Source organism: Lonchura striata, chromosome 1 (assembly GCF_046129695.1).
Source record: "Lonchura striata isolate bLonStr1 chromosome 1, bLonStr1.mat, whole genome shotgun sequence".
Taxonomy (NCBI): Eukaryota; Metazoa; Chordata; class Aves; order Passeriformes; family Estrildidae; genus Lonchura; species Lonchura striata.
This window is the reverse complement of record NC_134603.1, coordinates 101,654,602-101,673,242: the sequence shown is the minus strand read 5'-3', so window position 1 is coordinate 101,673,242 and position 18,641 is coordinate 101,654,602. Positions and strand designations below refer to the sequence as shown.

At 34.5% G+C, this 18,641-nt stretch overlaps 1 protein-coding gene across 3 annotated transcripts in view; it reads right to left on the bottom strand.

The window, feature by feature from the left end:
- Window positions 1-18,641, bottom strand: part of CDH12 (cadherin 12) — a 521,432-nt gene that overhangs the window by 272,027 nt on the left and 230,764 nt on the right. The window contains exon 2 of one of the 3 annotated variants that reach the window (XM_077786157.1): window positions 1,364-1,400. The exons of the other annotated variants lie outside the window; for them this stretch is intronic. The gene's annotated coding sequence lies outside the window, so the exon portion shown is untranslated. The remainder of the gene's footprint in view (window positions 1-1,363; window positions 1,401-18,641) is intronic. 3 annotated transcript variants of the gene reach the window in all.

The window sequence follows — 18,641 nt, the reverse complement described above, 5'->3', positions numbered from 1 at the left end:
TTTTTGCTGCTCCTCATCTAGATTCTTTTACTCCTTTGAAAGGTAATTTGTTGACCTGCATTGGTATTTGTGTATAAGATATTCTCTGAACAATATTCATCACAAGTATGGCATAATTTGAAAACTTTGTCAAAGGTAATAAATAGAAATAAAGAAGATCCCTCAAATATACTAAATAGCTGCCACTGGCTTTAAAGAAGTGTTTTGTTTTGGAGATGAAATAAGAAAGTAAAGAAAAGACAAAAATATATATAGCACTGGATGTACAAGAGTGGAGTGAAAAAAGTCTATTCAAAAGCTTGGAGAATACTTTCCACTCTAACTGACCCTTTCTCAGATCTTGTTCTGAAACCAGAGGACCTATGTGTATACTTAGGAGCAAGATTGTCTTCTAGTGTTAAGAACACTGAGCCTTTTACTTGCTGCATTGGAAAGGCCTCCTTAAAAAGAACAATTTATTGTTGTCTTCTTTAGCCATAACATTGACAACTATTCAAGTAGCTCACTTTCAGACAAAGCAACTCCTAGTTAATTGAATTTGTTCTAACAATTTTAGATTGCTCTACTTTTGGTTGTAATTACACATGCAGCTAATAAATACACTGAGGCTCAAGCTCTTCCTGATCTTTGCAATCAGAAAATGTATTTGCAGAAGCATTAATAAATACTTCTGTAATGTTAATTTTACTGCTACAAATTCAACTTAGCTTGTCCTTATTGACCTAGGTCTTCAAAAAAGGCAAAAGACCACGGATCCCAATAAAATTATTCAAGTTATGGCAATAACTAAACAAAATGAAAAACTAATTTTGTGTATTATCTATAATATTTTTGCTATCAAATGATTTCTCTGTCATGGGCCAGATTACCTTTTTTTTTTTTCTTTTCTTCAAAATGAAGGAACAATAATTGGACTCACAGGTGGTTTACACATAACTGATGTTATATCACTTCATTTATATATTAGACCTGTTTTAAGTCTAAAGAGGATATAAAGACATACACATGTAAAATCACTTGTTTGCTTTTGGGCTTTGTCCTTTGGGAACCAAGGCTACCTTCTTTGGACCTCCTCACAAAACAGGATATTCAGCATAACCTCCTAGTTTTCAATTCACTGGAGGAAGCAGGATCATGCTCTCTACCTATAGAGATGAAATTGGGCCTGCACTGACTCACAAACCTACAGTGAGATCTCTGAAATATACAGGTAGTCCTGATAATACACCTGGCCTTGATATAACCATACCAAAGCATAAATCCATGGTACATCTGCTTCTTCAATATTACGTGCAGTTCTGGCCCTTCCCTCCGTCTACATCTCAGGAACTTAAGAGATAAACAAAGGAATGGAGTGTCTTACCTACACTGAATGCCTGAGTGAATTTGATCTCTGCATCCTGGGGGGGAAAAAAAAAAAGGCTGGAAGATGTGGTAAAATTTTATAAAATTAAGCAACAAGTAAAAAGAGGTGGACAGGGTTAAACAGCGTATTTCGAAACAAGATAGGGGATAGAAAGATAAGCCAGGAGGAGTCAAGCTCAAAGCCAATGGCTGAATTGTAGAACTTCTTGCCAAACCAAAATTGCTTGTTTCAAAGGAGGCTCAGGGTAAACTTGAAAAGGTCATGGAAGACTGATCTACAGCAGGTTGCTAAATACCTAGATAAGATGTTCATTCATATCAAGAGTCCATGACCTGAAGATTGAGGAAGTCTGGAAAGACATATTGTAAAGCCACAAAAGAATTATAGAATCATGGAGGTTAAAAAAAGACCTTTAAGAACATCAAGCCTAACTGTAAAGCTAACAATGCCTAGTCCACCACTAAACCATGCCTCTAAGTGTCACATTTACATGCCTTTGGAATACCAATAAGGTGACTTGAGCATTTCCCTGACCAGTGTGCTCCAATGCTTGAGAACCCTTTAAGTGAGGATATTCTCCCTAATATCCATTATAAACTTCCCTGGAAATATAAGGCTATTTCTTCTTGTCTAATGTTTTTTGCTGGGCAGAAGACACTGACTCTCACCTGGCTACAGCCTCCCTTCAGGTAGTTGTAGTGTGATATGGTCTCCCACAAGCCTCATTTTCTCCAGGCTGAACACCCTCACCTCCCTTAGCTGCTCCTCATAAAACCTGTGCTCCAAACCCTTCACCAGTTATGTTACCCTTCTTTGGATATGATCCAGCTCCTCAATGTCCTTCTTGTAGTGAGGAGACCAGAAATTGACAAAGCATTTTTGCTGTGCCAAAATAGAGGAACACAATCACTCTCTATACTCTTTTCTAGGCCTTCACATTTGATCACTGTCCGAAACAGCATATTAGATTATGGTGATATATGACTCAGTATAGCCATTCTTACACTTTATTGCAAGTGTTCATGAACTAGCAATTCACTACTTTTCATCTATTTCAAACATTGCATGGGAAGATGAAGAATGAAAAAGGGCTAAATTTCACTGTATCACTAATTCTTCTTATTTTTACATTATGGATTAATTTCAATCTACACAGAAAACACTGCCTTAGCTGCCTCCTTTTTAACTTCAAATAGAAAAAAAAAAATTAAATCTATAGTGTACCTCGTCCTCTTGTAAATTTTACTTGGCACAACCCTGATTTTTCTTTTGAATTCATATATAATCAGCTAAGGAAAGACTCAGAGGGGCTTTTCTCCATGCCCCCTCCCCCTCCCCCCCCAGCCATAATTTTCCAAACAGTTATACACCCACACAGTTGTGATGAATGTCAGTAGAGCACATCTGCAGTTGCTCCATCCTTTATTGGTTAGTTGTGGGATGCAATGATGGTCAGATGTAGATCAATGCTACATCTGTTTCCATTTGTTCTGTCCTATTCTGGAGTGAGTTAAAAAGAATTCCCACCAGTCTCCTTTTTCATTTATTCATTTAATCTTCTTAACACTCTTCAAGCCAGTTGCTAAGAGATAATCAAGAGAAGAAAAAACCTACATATAGAAACTACGTAGAAGTCCTTACTTTAGGAAAAAAAATCTTCCAGAGTGCCTAGTAATCTTTCCAGCTGGCAGGAGATTTAATGTATAGTATACAGCAACCCAGCTCTGTCCTTTACACCAGAGAGAGATTAGCTGCTCCACGCAGACTATAAACTACAACTGGCAACCTCATACAATAAGAACAGGCAGCCACAATCCTCTGAAACTGATTCCATGCCAAATGCCTCCAACCAACCTTCCAGACAAGGGACCAAACCATAATTCTTCAGGTAAATACATTGAACTAAATGAGTCCTTTCATTTCAGGCAAAGACAGGGAACAAATGAAAGCATGAGAGACAGAGACTGGAACATAGTACCAGCACAGCAGTGGCAGCCCACATCCAGTATAATTACCAGTCATTCTGGATCGTGTCAGGAAAGTCAGACCAAGCACTTTGCATTTGGAATTAATGCCCAAGGCTACATTGTGCCAGAAGAAACATGGGTCCAGAAGAAAAAAAACAGAGTCTGAAAACAGGAAAAGCTCAGGCTATGTGAATGCTGCTATCTATGCACACAATTGGTTAGACTCTAGAAAATCTTCCCCAGAAAACTTTGGTCAGACTTGCATCCAAGAGGCCAGTGAAAACATCTTAAAAGGCAGCACAAATGTTACCTGACTTCTACCAGCCCTCTTGATGGTACTACTCTCTACTTAAGACATCAGTGTAGGCACTGCATACATTTGCAGCATGGAAAGCATCAACCAAATGTAATTTACTGGTCAAACATCCTGAAATGCCATTTAGAAAGCAACGAGGCAGACAGCTTTTCCATTTAAAAAGACAGAGGTAGCAACAAAAATTATGCCCCTTCACTAAATGACCATATTATAATTGAATAACAGTTTCCTTCCTATCCATTCATGTTATAATACAAACCTACTGAGCTGAACTGGTTTTTGCAAACCTGTTTCTGAGAACCTCTGACCTTTGATTTCAAAAGGTGCCAAGAATGGGCACTGCTTAACATAGTCACTGTGAACCACCATGCCCCATTTCTTTAAAAGCCCAGATCCAAGCAGGAGGCAGATAGATGTTGCTTTTTGTCTTGGATCAGAAGGAGCCTTTGGAGGAAGGGGAGACTATTCCCTCATGCAAGCAGAAAGAGTGCCTAGGTGCCAGAGACATTTTCTGGTGTGCAGGCAAGCAAGGAGCTCATGAGACAGTAAAAATGTTGCCTTGGGAGAGCATACAGGGGGGAAGAAAAAAATATTTTCAAACATACACATCTCCAAAATGGTAGTTAGCCACTTTCAATGGATCAACAATATTCATTTGCACTAATCCATCCTCAAAACCGGGCCTAATATCAAGCCTGGAAGACAAGAGAACTCTGCAAAAATAAATAATAATAATAAAAAAATAAATAAAAAAGCAGGAGAAATTTATTTTCGCATTCTTTCTTAGCTTTATGTCATTACCTGAGCTCTGTACCTTTAAAAGTTCATGCTTCTAGTCTCTGATCTAATAAAACCAGCATTAGAGATTCAAAATGTATTCAGTGTTTAGGGAATTATAAATTAAATAATTACTCCAGTCCCATCAAACAGTCACTGAATGATATTTCAAAGTATGGCCCAGAGTCTCTTGCTTTCAAACTGGCACTAAAAATGGCACTCTGGAAATGCTCTGCACAGCCCTGCCCCCATGAGACTTAGGGCTGAGATAGTCACTGCAATGAGAACCTCATAAAGAGGAAGATTTTCCAAAATATATGTCTGAGATACAGTGGGACTTGCTTTTTTTTTGCTTTTCTATAGGTAATTCCTAATTACCTATAGATCTATAGGTAATTCTTAATGAAAAAGAAAATTAGGAACAGGTGTTTTTGTTTTTAAGAAGGAACAATTTGTTACACAGCCCCTCAAACATAAATGCATGAACACACTACCAGGCGGAATTTTCCCACCCATTAGAAAATATTCTCTCTCTCTTGCCTTCTCTATTTTACTACAAAATATAAAAAGGACCCTAACAATATTGAAAATATACACTAGAAGGAATCTTATGGAAAGAAGAAAGATTTATGCCTGGCTGGAAGCAGCTTTAAAAAAATTACTTTGCCACAATATTTCATGCTACATATTTTCTATTGCACACTTTCCCAAAATGCCTGTCAGGGTTCAGCATTGAGGATAACTAAGAAAGTAAAAAAATAGGATATAGAAAATAAGTAGAGGTAGGAACAGTTAAGAACTAGAAATGGGCTTGTATATTTGTTTACTTTTAAAAGCAGAGCTGTATATTTTCTCCTTAAAGTTCTATTTCAAAATTATTAGTATATTAATTCTAATTTTCTAACATTTTTCCTAAAAATTTACATGTACTGGGAGTCCCAGAATAAGAATACTAAAGGTATTTAACATTTTAGAAATTGAGACTTGATTCTCTGAACATTTACTCCAATGTGATTTTTATCAATTTTACAGGGTCATGACAATACCATTTATTTTTATAAATACCAGTATAAAGATAAGGGACTAAAAGAGTAGAAGATGAGAGTATGAGAAAGGATAGCTGAAGAATTTTTACAGTTTCTGCCACATCTTTATCATCACTGGTACATTAACTGTTATGGGTTGTACATTTTGTCCAATAATAGTGTTCAAGGAAGTATTTAGGATTATTAGGATTCTATGTTGCTAATTAAATTTGATATAAAATTAATTTTATTGTCACTGTAGCAAGACACACTATTAATCTCCTGTTCTTCGAGAACCAGCATCCCTATAAGCAAATTAAGAACCATAATTTTCCTCCAGCCCAAATGCATGTATATATTTTATCTGATTATACAGCTTCCAATGAATAATATGTATGTGGAAATTTTTCTAGTATTACTGAAAGTGGTGACTGAAAGTCTGAGCCTGTAATCGTTACCTTGAAAGATTGCAAACAAATGGAAGCGGAAAACAAAATTAGAGTTGTTATATCTTTAGTAGTCAAACAAGAAATAGCTAAGAATTCATCAATGAAATTAAGAGATAATTCATTAATATCGACCTAAAATGCATAAGTTAGTTTTTAAAAGTCAGAGGTATATAGAACCAAAGCAATCATTCTTAAAGTCACTTAATACTGAGGAAAAACATACATTGAAATAATCTCTTTAAAAATCCAAATCTCAAATCTCCACTGGCATCCCTATACTGTTAATAAGAGAAACCTGCAAAAAAAAGGCAAATTATCCCTAGCAGATAAAAGATCAGAAGAAACTTTTTTAGTCAAACCAAACATACCTGATTCTGCAGAGTTCCTTTACTATTCAAAATTGAAGAAATATATATTTCCTTCTGCTGCCACCATTTAATTACCAAGATGATAAACTGTTATTCTATCTTGAACTCTGAATTTATTACTTGTAGTAAAGTACAGAATACCAAATGATTATTTATGGTCAACAAAGTTTTGCCCTACATTTTTACAATTAGAAGTCTTTTAAAACATGAGATCCTTGATTCATAGTAAAAGAATAAACACAAAGGAAAGTCATGGTGCAATTGTCTACTCAGTTTCCTTTAATCATAATTTCTAATTAAGCATTGAAACCTCCAGACAGCATATTCAACTTATGAAAATCATAGATATTTTGCAATATTTTATAAAACATAGGAGTGTTCCAAGAGGCCTTCATTTTTCATTTATCATATTCTATTCAACACATTGTATTTATTGAAATGGCTTGCCTTCAGCTACTTTGACCATCAGGCTAAACTACTGAAGGCGTGAAGTCTAGCAGACTCATGAGATTTCTGGGAATTTTTGAAATTTAAGAAAAGAATAGGAAGTTTAATATAAGCATAATATATGACAGAGTCTTGATAATTTCTATTCTTCCAGAGAAAGTCAGAAATAAATACCATCTATCAACCATGAAAACACATGAATATTGTTAAACCCAGGGAAGACTGAATATAGAAATCAAATTGAATGCATGGAAAGCATTTTGAACATGAGAAATGTATCAGGCAAAACATGATCTATTACCTCTGTTTAGTAGGGAAATTAATATAACATGGAGATGTCCTTGACTGGCTATTATTAGTTGTCTTTGCTCATACCCTTCCATATGTATGGTTAAGTATGAGTCACAGTGCCTAAGAGAAGAGAAAGAATCACAATACTTTTAGAAAAATGTTGTATTTCAGTGCTAACAAGGCTAGGGCACAGATGGAAAAAATTGTCTGTCAAGACCTCAAACAGCAACTTTTCTTCATGTCACCATTCCAGTACAAGAAATACCATAGAAAGGGCAGTTTCCTGCATTCCTTTTTATGGGACTAAGTTCCCAGTCATAAAACTAGTCATTATGAAAATATCTACTCTGCATTCTCAAGCAACCAAATCTACCAGCACTGGAAACTCAATTATATTATGTATTAATATTACATACATTAAATTTCATAAGATGTACTTGGCTGAACAGAGTAACTAAATTAAAATTTGATTTATAATTAAACCATATCAATCATTTCAAGAACATTAACATGACCAACATTATATATTTGCTACTCTAATGTCTCCTGAAATTGTAGTGCAAGTTGTCAGACAGTGTGAGTCATCAGTTCTGTGCAGCAGGTAATGTTTGTGGCAATGCAGAGAGCATTTAGAATGGATCAGCCATGGAATGATGAATTATTGGATTAATGGTATGTGTACTACACTACATATACATGTAGAAAACTGAAAATATATGGAGAAGGATTAAATTTCAGAATTACAGAGATCTCAAGTTTCTGACATGTTTCTATCCTTGTAAGCTGTGCATGATCATCAAGGAGAGATACAGGGAAGAAATGGGAAGAGAAACAAAGACCCTAGGAGAAAAAGATCAGACACATTTTATAATAGCATGTTATCCTCTAGATCAGAATAGGGCTACCTGTACTTTCCACAGAGTTAAATAATGTGGTGATTGTGAAATATGAATCATTATTTCTCTTCCAAATATTAGAAAATGCCGATACGATAGGTCAATGAATTTATAAATTACTCATTTGGTATAGTTATGCTGGCAAAGTTTAGATAATGACGCAGAGTTTATGAACAGATTATTTGTACTACAAAGAAGCATTGATTTCTTTCACTGTCAATTCTAATTTAGTAATTTATAGGAAAAGGTATGTGTGCCTTAATCACACATGGTGTGTGTGATTAATCAAAACTTTTAGAAAATTTGGAGATAAGCTGAAAAGTTACCCATTTATCAAAACAGTGACTTATTGGATCAAAGCCAGGGCTCACAATACCTTGTCAATATAATGTCTTCCAAATAAATATATTCAACTTTATCAAGAACTATTAGAGTAGAATTAGATTGTGTGATCAAGCACTTTTTTACCACAAGATTCCCAAATAGAAACCATTTCTGTAAGATGAAGTTCCTTACACTCCACTTCTCATGGAAGGACCACTGATATTAAATATTAAGAACTACCTTCATTAAAACTCTGCCATTTTCATGATGTAAAACTTGAAGAATTTTGATTTGAATTTAATAAACACGGATATTTTTCAAAATATGTTTATACAGTTACAAAACTAACAAACTGGTTATAGACTAAAAATACTATGAAGACCAAAATCCTAGGGATTTTTTCCTGTTTATTGTTTTGAGCTCATTGATTGAAATCAAATGTATTCTACATTGAAAAATATTTACTTCAGCAACTCCTTTACCTGGAATTCTGCTTGTTAGTTATGTGAAAATTTGAGAAGTCCCTGTTGAACAGTTTCACTCAACAGCTCCTACCTTGCTCAACACAAAGGATGTCTCTTAGAGACATCTAAGAGACTGTGAGACTAGAGACATCTCTGATGTTCTGTTTCATACATAAATTTCATCATCTTTGTAATATAATTGGAGAGCTGTGGGGTAAGGCAGCAGCAGAGGACCCCAAGCCTTCTAGTGTATGGCATCAAGGTACCAGTCCCATATGCTCACTTATATAAAGGCACTGAAGTCTCCTGAAGAAGAAGATAATTTTCTGGCATTTCAGCTAGACGCAGAAATAAACCAATCACTGCAGAGAGTTGCTATCCATGGGGTTTAAGTACAGTAGTACAGTAGAAACATGACAGTACTGCCTGGTAGATCTGCCTGCTTCTTTCCACAATGTCTTCTTAATATTCTCCTCTTCACATCAGCATTCATTGCATTTCATATGACTTTTTTTTTTTTTTAATTAGGACAATTATACTATTTCTCCATTATATTATAGTAAAGCATGAGACCAAAGTTCAAGACATCCTTCTTGGATAAAATGTGTATGTTTCCATTTGACTTCCAGTGAGTATGGGGCATTTCATTACCTTTTGAGAATAACAGGCACATTATCTAGGTTTATCAATAGATATTTATTTGACCATTCCTCATTTTCTGATAGCATTTACATGCCCTGTAATCTGGAGAGAATTAATGCTCTCTGTATTCTTATGAAGCAAGAAATAAAATTCCCATTTCCAACATAGAGTATGGAATAACTTCATTTTTCGCATGGATTGGAGAGTTGAACTCATATATTTTTAATCCCAGATTAAGTCTTGTCTCTGGTTAAGCAATTATTAAAACAGCTGGGAAATATAAAAGTGTTTTCTTCTGAACTAAACAGAGTAACCCAGTAATTTTTTATGAACACATATAATGTGGGTCATTTTCCTGCAAAAATTCTAAATTAAAAACCAGGATTCTGATTGTAACAACAATAAATAGACAACAGGTGTACCCTGGGTTTAGTGCTTATATCTTATTTGATATAAGATTGGTATAGGATGACAAAGGAAAAAATAACAAATAAAAATAAATAAAGGAAGTGAAACCCAGAATTCATCTGCTTGGAAGAAGTAAGAAACATGAGAATGGTTGAGCCTCACAGAATTTTAATTTGTACACTGATAGTAAAAATAACTATGCCTAATGCTTTCATTTGTATTTTTCTTGGTCTAATGAGGGGAAAATTCAAACTCTTAAGTGTAAAGACTGTTAAAGGATGTTAACCAGAAAAAAGAAACAAATTAAGGAAATTCTTAAATAAGATTATACTAATCAGTGAAGAAAAATTCATTAGTATAGTTTCATAGGAAGTGAAAAATTTGGAAAAGGTTTGGAAAAGGATGTGGGAAAAAATGTGTATTTGAAATAATACTATTACGTAGGCCATTTTTAATGAAAGTCAATTTAGTGAATGGAAACACACATTTCTAAAATCCAAATGCATGAAAGAATTTCATTGAAAATGTAAATATGAAGAAAGTTTATTAAATTCCTTATTATTTAAAATTATTTTAATAAAATATTTATTAAAAATTAATTTTTTCTAGACTTCTTGTTCCAATGGAATTACAAAAACTTGGTCCTGATATTATCTTTATATTTATATTTTCCAAATATGGAAGCTTAGTCCAAACTCCAAAATCCAGCTGAATTTCTTCCATCCATGTATTCATTATTATATGATTCTACAAGTCATGTCAATTCCTCTTGTCTAAAACACTGTTAACAGCTATTAGGCCCAAAGTAACAGTTTAAAATAAAAGTGGTGTCATTTTCTTTCCCTAATAAAAATGCAATTGACTAATATTATCTAAATATTCCAAAGGAATGCATTGAATTATATCCTCTATCTTGAAGTTCTTCAAAACATGCTAAAAAATACCAGTTAAGAAAATTTATTACTTCTTTTCAGCTTCTCTTAGCACTGTCTTCTAGATGGGTATAATATGTTACGGAATCTTAAATTTTAAGATTTAATTTTAGTGTTCTTTTTTTAGACTTTCTTTTAATTAACAAAGAAATGTTAGAAATTAATGTTGAGACTTTCTTTTCATTAACAGCTGACAATTAAAAAAGCAACATTGGAGAAATTTCTTGGAAGGGAATTTTCCCTGCTAATTCCAAAACTCCTCTTAGTAGTAATAAATAAAATTAAAATGAAATCAGAAAATGCTTCTACTGATATTGCAATATTTGAGTATAACTTGCTTTTTGGTAGCATTTACTTTGGATACCCAGACCAAAGGAGAAAAAAAAAAAAAACAGCAAAAAGCAATTTCAGAAACAAATTATCTCCAATGAAACACTTTGGATACATACAAAGAAACAGACAAACAGACTCTGGACAATGATAGATTTTATTTTAATCTACTCTTTAAGATTGTCTCTGGAGAAACAATACTGCAATATACTACTAGTGGATCTTTACTGTTTTTAGCATTATTAGTTGTTTTTTTACATACTAATCTATAGTTGCAGCAAGAAAAAGTAAAAATACTTTGTTCAGTAAAATTAAAATAATGCTTAGAAATGCTTAGGGATGGTTCTTACACCAAAAGATTGAAAAAAAAAGTATTTTAAATAAGCTATTTTACAGCCCTTATGTCATAAATAATAATGAGTGAACTTTGATGGACTAAGGATATCTTGGAAAAAAGAAGTTGCTTGACAAAGAATTTATTAAGTACAAAAATGGCTTGCAAAAGGTGTTTGTGTTTTACAAATTCAAGTTGTTTTGTCACTAGACATGCACTGGAAATGATAGTGCTATGGTTGGTTCCATATCAACCTGACATATCATTCCTCTTCTGCACAGTTAAAACAAAACCTGTATTAATTTGGATCTGACAGGGTTTTTGTTTTTTTGGGGATTTTTTTAATTAAAAGACAATCTTCCTTGACCAAATCACAGCTAGCAGTATACCATTATATTGAATTAGATCCATCTCTTCCTCTTCTCACCTATGAAATGCAGAAGGAGAGTTAATATTCAGCTATATTTGAGCAGAGAGAACTGAAAAGAATATACTTTCCTTTCCTGTGCATACAACTCATCATGTCAAATTCAAAGTCCTTATGAAGGGAAGTATACTAATTGCCTCCAAAAGTTGTGCCCATGCTGCATCTCAAGATATTTGCTGTTAAAATCTTCAAGCCGAAATATACAGCAGGTGAGATGTTCCCTTTGAGTGACTAATAAATTCACCTTATCTGTACGTTTTCTCCATGGCACATGATAAAAGGTTTCCCATGGTTGGACTGTTGTAAGCAAACTGGACTTGTAAGAAGGGAAGTTCCTTTGATGGCTTCAGCTAGGGTAGAGTTAATTTTCTTCATAGTATCTAGTATGGGATTATGTCTCGGATTTGTGCTGAAAACAGTACTGATAACATGGGGATGGTTATTTCTTGCTGAGCTGTGTTTGCTCAGCATCAAAGTCTGTTCTGCTTCAGACTCTGCCCCAGCCGTGAGGCGGCCGGAGGTGAACAAAGAACTGGCAGGTGACAGAGTCAGGACAGATGACACCAGCTGACCAAAGGGACATTACACACCATGTGGCATCAGGCTCAGGATTTCATTCTTGGGGAAGAAGAAGGAAACAGAGTGATGTCATTTGTCTTCCCAAATCCCTATTACATATGTTGGAGCCATGCACTCCTGGAGACGGATGAACACCTTGCCAGCACATGGGAAGTGGTGAACGAGTTGGGAAGTGGTAAATGAGTTCCTAGCTTTGATAGGCTTGTGTGCACAACTTCTGCTTTCCCTATTAAACTGTCTTTACCTCAATCCAAGGTACTTCTCACTTCTTCCCTTCTCCTTCTCCCCATTCTGACTGAGGAGAGTGAGCGAGTGGCTGTGTAGGGCTTGGCTGCTGGCTGGGCTTAAACCACAGCCCTTACATGTGAGGGTGCAGATTATCTCCAGTTACCAGTGAGCACAGCTCAGTGCTGACTAGATTCCAGTGGTTGCCTGAGAAGCCCTGAATAATACACTTTTACAGCTGGGGCACTTAAAAAGACATCTCATTATATCCCATTATTTTAATGGGCAACAGAATGCCAAGAACATATTAAATACAGTACTAGTTATGAAGAAAACACAATTTAGAGAGTAGTTTCAATTCCAACTGTTTTACATAATTCTTGTAAGACTAACCATAAAATTACCTGACTGCTTTTAAAAAATTGCTTTACTTCCTCTCTTTTCTATTTCAATCCTAATTATTTCCTGAGTTATTTAGAAAGTTTTGTTTTGTTTTAGTTTTTTTTTTTTTTTTTAATATAGTATTTGAGAAAAAAAATATTACATGCTACATCCTGAAGAAAATAAAATGGCCAGCACTGCTATACATCCTCAGATGAAAGAAAGTGGAAAAAAACTACATTCAATACTGCATCCTGGTCACTCTTTAATGACTTTAAACTATTTCAAACACTGACATTAAAAAAAAAAAAAAAAAAAAAGTAATGTAACTATAAGAAAGAACACTTTCTTTCCTAAACTATAACTTGATTCATAGTCATGTAAGAAGTTTGAAATGGGCTAATCATGTTTAAGCATCTGGTTTGCCTTCACTGGAGGGGGCAAGGAAAATAAGTGAAGCAGCACAGAGAATGCATTCCCTGATGATATTAGACAGTGATTTTCATGACAGAAACATTCAAGAGAATTGAGAAGTCTTTTTTGAATAATGGAAATTTTGTAGGGAAAAATGTAAGCAAAAATAAAATTCAGTGTTCAAATATACTCAGTGGTTTTACTATTCCTATTAAATAAATAGCATTATAGATAGCATCAAATTAATAAATTGTAGTAAAAATAAGACCCTACTTGATTTCCTTTGCACCATTAATCAAGACTAAGCACTCCTTAAGCATGCAAATATACCCTCTTCTCTTCACATTTTCAAGAAGTCTTATTAAAACCCACAGAGTTCTGAATAGAACAGAGTAGTTAGAACTGCCAGAAAGGTGCTCCCATCTGAGAAATAAGAGTACCAGCTACTTTCTGAAGAGAAACCTGAATGTGTTTCAATGTTTTTCTTCCTAATGCCATATAGTAAGTAATGTTTCTTAAGATCTTGTCAAATGGGTGGTAAACATTGCCAGAAAATTAAAAAGGGGTCAATGGTCATGTCAATCTTTAGAGTGGTACTTCCTTTTATGTTGCAAACATTGGCTTGAATGCAGTGAGAGCATTATAGCTGTCATAGCCAATATAAGACCTGAACTCTATCAGTCACAATGAAGTCTTTAATGAAGGTATAATTTTGTTTATTTTGCAAATCCATCTTGGACTGCACACTATTGATTGCAGCCAGCTGAGCTGCAAGCTTGGATAATGAGGTCTGTGCAATTAAGCCAATCCTCCTTAAGAAATATAGGAGTAGAAAACCCAACCCCTATATATCTGCATTACAAGAATCTGATTTACAACCTGGAAAATAAAGTCTGTTTTTGGTGGGTGACTGCAAGCAACTAGGAGTAGGCAGGTTCTGCCATATAACATTCCTGATATTTACTAGGTGTTGAATGCTAACACAATTTTTTCCTTGGTGAGATGAATTAGTTACTTGAAAGTACTCACTTTCCAAATTGCCTTTCTGTCCTCAGTCTTATTATTTAAAAATGACTGCCTTTCATATACCAGTTTAAGACAATTTTTCATAGCTTAATGTAGCCCTTCAGCTTCTATGTGGACAGCAGTACATTATGTAATGCAAACTTTACTATATATTCAAGAAGGAAAAGAGAGATACCCATTTATTTTTCTAAGGCATCACTTCAAATTTTAAGTACTTGTCAGATTCAGTCTGCCAAGCTCAATATTTCCAAGTTTACTTTAGCAGAGAAACATAAAATAATATTTGATATCCCTGTGCAAAGTAATCTTTGGTTTACACCTCATTTTCATCTGGTATTGATCAAGATAACTGAAACAATCTCATTTGAGGCCAGAAGATAAACAGGCTAGGAGTTGGCTTCTTCCTAGTATAACAGTAAAGAGGGAAGTACTGGGTTCTGGACTATTCTTCTTCCTCCTTTCATCCACTCAATCCATATTTTATTTGTAGTGATGTACTAGATAAAAACACTCTTTATAATTTTTTTACAAGTTACACTCTAAGAAAATATCTCTATTTCTCATACCTTTATTTTCTGAAGTACTCCTATTTTCTTACTGCAATTTACTTTATTATCCTGATCTTATCTTCTGTTTTGTTTTCGTTTCATAGGATCATAATTTTCATACTGTTATTACTGCAGTTCAATGTAGTTCATGAAGAGCCACTCACATTTATTTCTAATTGTTCTTCAGTTATAGCCTCTTTTATAGGTGTACTGCTAAGTGTTTTTCACACTTCTTTTAAAAATTGAAATTTCTAGCATTTTTCTTTCCTTATTTTGGAGTATGAATCATGACAGCATAGAGCTCTGCTGTATCACAATACTGCATTTATATACAGTCAATTGTAGGAATTCAAATGTGCTTGTCTTTTCTAATATGTTTTCACTCGTAGTTCTTATTCTCCACAATTTATTTTACTCCTCACAGTTCATATTAATCTAGAATTTATCCTTTTTCAGCTCAACTTGTAACTTTTTTTCTGAATATTCAAAATCCATGTGCTTAGCTTTTTGTCTTTTTCAGTTGCTACACTATTATGCATACAATGTGTTAATGTGGTTACCTGATTTAGGGGTCTTATCTTCCCCTACCCACTAAAGCCAGGATGTTCAGTAAATTAAAAACTGATGAATTTCCATACTATCATTCCATGGAGAATGATGAACATGGAGAAAAGAGCCTCCTAATGGACACTGAGAGAAGTTACATTTACTGAAGAAAACACAAATCCTGCCACAGAAGGGATATTACAGTCTATATATAGTCTAGTTTATATTCTATTTTTAATGCAAAGGTTTCTTTTCTGAGTTATAGGAAGTTTCTCCCCAAATGCTGCTAGATTCCTGCCATGAGTGACTCTGTGAGATGTGCTATTGTGTTTTGAGTCACAAACTCCAGCATTTTGTCTTCAGCTTTGGCATGATAGCAAATGCTTCAAAAAGAATGAGAAATGGAGCAAATATACAGTGTGGCATTTCTTCTCACCTTACAAGATGCACATGGCTAACAGATTAGAAGGTTGAATCCAAAGCATCACATTTAATCATCATAATGGGAAAATTTTCTATAAAATTTCCTTTTCCCTGCTTAATCATTGGATGCTTTTGGTTTTATCATTTTCCTGAAAATTTTACTAGGGGCCTTCTGCCTTTTTTTCCCCACCTTTGTTCAAAGAGCATTATCAAATGATCCATTTACATTTTTCTTTTTTTAGCTTGAATAACACATAAAGTATAAATCGTGTAAGTTGAGCAAGACAGAAACATGTCAAAAAGGGTTAGGAGACAAACAATCTCTGCTCACATAAAGCACAGTCACATTATGACTCAATATAGATATTTATATTCTTGACTATTTGACCAATGTCATCACACTTTCTGTACAAAATGTTATTATCAGGGGCCATACTATTACATACAAAAATAAAAGGGTAAACTAAAATCCTAATAAGTTTACTACTACTTGTGAGAAAAAACTCTTCTAAGCAGAGTTTTACAAGTTATTTATGATTGGGTCTGCAGTTTCTCTTTTATTTTCTCTTATTTACTTGAGAGAAAGAAATTACTGACATATAACACATCAATATTTTAAATATAGATTTGCAAAATGCAAATAAGAAAAGAGTTAACAACTATTTCTGTTTATGATGAGAAGTATCAATAAATTGAAAAAAAGATAATTGAATAAAAGCAAAAAAAAATCCTGACCAAGAAAACAAACTCGCTCAGTATAAATGACCAAAGTAGTAGTGAGGAGAATGAAGAGGTATCACTAAGTCACAATAATTTTAAAATAAATTTTACCTAACTAGATTGACAGCATAGCACAGAGGAGTAAACAGACCCCATTTAAAGGAATTTTACTGCTTCATACAAAATAATTTCTCTTTCATCCATACAAAATTCTCACAATCCCAAAACAAAAGCATCTTAAAGTTTGGCTCAGAAAGTCAACAAAGAAGTTGTCCTTTCATCATTGCTTATTGAACTCTCAAGCCCGAATCTTGCATACTATCAGGTTTCTAGTCACTCAGTAACCAATCTGTCATCTTTACTCCAGTTATAAAAAGTTTTATCACCTTCCCACCTTTAACTAAGGTTTTCTCTTCCACTTTGCTTCTGTGATGAAAAATAAACCAGGAGCTGCAGAAAACCCCTACATAACCCTACAGTTTAAAACACTTAGAACTTGTATAGAAGTACTTTATGCCCAGTACAGCTGCTGGCAGAGGATTTGGCTCCGATCTTACCTCCCACGTCTCCTGTAGCTGAACGGCTTCCGCTGGGTAGCTGTTTATTTCTCTTTTCCTTTCATATCCCTGACCTTTTTTCTAATGTGTTGAGCTGAGTTTGGAGGCACGGTGATGAATGAGATGTGATCACGAGAATCACAGTGAGGGTGCGATGTGCGGGGCTGTTTCTCGGGCAGCATAGTAGCAGGCGGAGGAGGGGGGAAGTGGAAATCTGACAGGTTTAGCTTGCTGACAGCCCATGTTTATAGACTCTGTAAAGAATACAGATGAGACAGAGGAAAGGCAGAGGCGACAATGACATAATAAATCTTAGCCCCAGTGTTTTCAGTCCAAAAAAGTAAAGAAATAAAATCAAGTTTGGGATGCTGTTAAGGGTTAGGCTGCCACAGAACTGAACCTCTTCCCTGTCTGCTTCTTTGGATGAGATTAATAGATACTCTCCGTTCAATTCCACTGTACAGTACTTCTGCCATCTGCACAGAAAATTGTAGCCCTCTTCCCCCTTTGACCAAAAGAAATTTTAGGTAATAAATGAGTTAGGCATTCTAGTTCCAATGAACATGGTAACAGATCTGCATAGATTTAAATAAATAAATAAATAAATAAATAAATAAATAAATAAACAAAGTGGCAGACTAAAGGCCAGCCTCCATTCTGAAAGCAGCAGTCAGTTCCTCAGCTGTTTCAAACAATGTGTTGTTTGGCTTCAGTGAAGCCATGCCAGTTTATATCAGGTGAGTGTTTTTTTTTCCTGTTTTTACTTGTGAAAAATTCCAAGTAAATTTCAAGTAAATTCCAAAGCACTAAATAAAGAAGGCAAGATTTTATCTAATAATAAAATTTAAAATGTTTAGAACTTTTTCCCTCTCCAATGTCCCAGATACAGTAGAAGTTTTTTTCCACTGTTTTGAATACATTCATCAAGAACATGACTTTTGTGATGCAACTGAATCTTTAATAGGCTACATCTTTTAATAGACTACATACATGCAGATAGACTTTTTCAGAGTTGCTCTCATTTCTCAAGTTACGCTTATTCCTACAAGAGCTACAATTTTTCACAATTCCCAGATGTGGAGAAAAAAAAAGAGCAACAATGTAAGCTATCAATACAAAATATTTTCATTCTTTTTAACCAGTTATCACCAAGCAAAAAAAGACACTCGAAGTAAGACTAGCCTTCTGTCCAGATTCTGGAAAAGAGAATACTGATTTCCTTCTCTGAAGCTGTAAAGTCTGTATCTATCTTCATTCATCTGAGTCCAGTGCTAGGAATGGAATATTTTATATTCATCTTGCTGCCTTTGGTAGATTTTCACATTGTTGAATGTACTAAAGAGAAGGCCCTTATACCCAAGTAAACTAACAGAAGAGATCAAAGAGCACATCAAGCACTTTAATTTAGACAGAAGAATGACACTGGAAAACACTTGTGTTTTCCTCTCTGTCTTTCAAT